This window comes from Nanorana parkeri, unplaced genomic scaffold (genome assembly GCF_000935625.1).
Source record: "Nanorana parkeri isolate BGI_ZX_2015 unplaced genomic scaffold, ASM93562v1 scaffold927, whole genome shotgun sequence".
Classification (NCBI taxonomy): Eukaryota; Metazoa; Chordata; class Amphibia; order Anura; family Dicroglossidae; genus Nanorana; species Nanorana parkeri.
Window position 1 is genome coordinate 195751 of NW_017307195.1, and position 2551 is coordinate 198301.

A 2551-nucleotide genomic window follows, 5' to 3' on the forward strand; every position below is an offset into this window, starting at 1 on the left:
CTACATGCAAAGCAAGATAGTTCAAGCCGTGATTTGTCATAATTGTGATGATTATGGCTTACAGCTCATGAAAACCCCAAGAACCCCAAGTCCACAACCTCAAAAAAGTAGATTATTACATGCAATCAATAAAACAAGGATTGTACATAGAACAATATCGGACCTCTGAAAAGTACAAGCATGCATATGTACTCAGTACTTGGTTTGGGCCCCTTTTGCAGCACTTACTGCAATTACTTTTGCACGATATTCTAATTATTCGAGTTTCACCTGTAGTATATGGGTAGTCCTTCCAAATGGGGTGCGGGGTATCCCCCGAAATTCTTTCACCCAAAGCAGGTTTACCTAATCATGTAATATGCAAATCCAGAAAGATAGAGGTACTCACAGATGTCGGATGAGTCCTGAGTCAAGGGATCCTGCCAGAGCAGCGGCTCTACCGTTTCTGGTTTAACACAGTCATCGTTCCCTGAAATGTTCGGGTAGCAGACGCCACACTGCAAATCCACCTGCATGTCAGGTTACAGCACTCCGGCTAAAAACCTTAAACAGCGTTACTTTGCATTTACACAGCAATTCTTCAAACTATCAGGATTATCCTTAACTACAAAGAAGAATCCTAACAAACATTCCTTGTACCGAAGAAGAAACAACTTATTTCAGGGAACGATGACTGTTAAACCAGAAGCGGTAGAGCCGCTGCTCTGGCAGGATCCCTTGACTCGGAACTCATCCGGCACCTGTGAGTACCTCTATCTTTCTGGATTTGCATATTACATGATTAAAGGAGAACTATGGGGTCAGTGTTTTTCCCCATAGTTCTCCTTGGGGTAACGGGAGGACACAAACTAGCGTCCTCCCGTTACCCTAAGCTCAGTATACCGCGAGCTACAGCTCGCGGTATACTGAGACGCCGCACCTGGAGCGGATCCCGACTTAGATAGTGACAGCTGCGTGAGTGACAGCTGCGTGAGTGACAGCTGCGTGAGTGACAGCTGCGTGAGTGACAGCTGCGTGAGTGACAGCTGGCTCTGCCTATCTAGAGGCAGAGCCAGCTGTACCCGCCCCCTCCCCGTCCGTTCCGCCAGTCAGCGCTGGCAGATCGGAGCGGGGAGAGGGGAATCCAGCCCCTCCCCCTGTCACGGCAGAGAGCAGTGACAGGACCGAGAGGTGAGCGAACCTGGTATGTGTTCTCTCACCTCCCGATCTACTGAGCCGACCTGTGACAGTCTCATTGTCACAGGTCGGCTTAGAACTATGAGGTGAGTGGAAATCACTTATGCCATAGTTCTCCTTTAAGAAAACCTCCTTTGGGTGAAAGAATTTCGGGGTGATACGCACGCGCTGGACCCTGGGCTCAGTAACGCCCTGGGCTCTGGGCTCAGTAACGCCCTGGGCTCTGGGCTCAGTAACGCCCTGGGCTCTGGGCTCAGTAACGCCCTGGGCTCTGGGCTCAGTAACGCCCTGGGCTCTGGGCTCAGTAACGCCCTGGGCTCTGGGCTCAGTAACGCCCTGGGCTCTGGGCTCAGTAACGCCCTGGACTCTGGGCTCAGTAACGCCCTGGACTCTGGGCTCAGTAACGTGCCGGACCCAGGGCTCAGTAACGCGCCGGACCCTGGGCACAGCTACTGTTACCACCACTGAAACTACGACTAAAACCACCCGACCTATTACTGCATCTGGGGAGGCCGTTTCAACCACATCTAGTGATGGCTCCTTTGGGGTGGAATTGATGGAGAGAGAATGGTCAAAGGACAAGTCAGAGATGGAGAATTCTAGCGAAGGTACGCAAGATGAGCAAACAGTGCTCCTGTGTGGTCAGAATTGGACTTTGGAGATCCTGATTCTGATGCTGGAGAGATCACTGTGGATGTCGTTGTACAAAAGACTGTTCGTAAGGCTGCTGATTGGCTGGGGAATCACTCCAAAAGGGAGAAAAGAGGTGATAGAGCAACTAGTAGTCAAGCCACCTGACTTCTGTGGTAATGCCTGGATGTGAGGATCCGAAGGAACTACCCAAGCTGGCCAGATTACAGAGAGCCAATCACAAGAGTAGCTCAGGAGTATAGATTACAGTACCCTTATGTGCCCCAATACATCTTAGAGGAAATTGAGAGCCTGCGAGAGGATTGATACGCAGAGGATGTTTGGGACTTTTTGGGGGTGCCAAGACTTTGCAAGAAATGCGGTCTGTCCTCTCAAATTGACCAAAAGCTGGAAGATGTCTCCTCACTTGGGGATATGGGAGGCATATACATGCTGATAGTGTGGTGATAAAGAGACCTGGATTTAAGGATGTGGTCTACCAAGTTACCACTGTTGAAAAGAATGGTCGTTCAGTCATTCTGCCAGATTCCTAGGTTCTACTGGTGAGTGACAGAAATTGGATGTTAAGTTGTTTGTAACTGATAGAAGATATGCACCCAGGGGCAAGTACTCTCTTTTCAATATCACCCCGTGAGGATTTTTAAGGTTTTTTTTGTGCTGTTCTGCAGCATTGCTAAGCAATATTTATATATACAGTGTGTGTATATATATATATATATATATA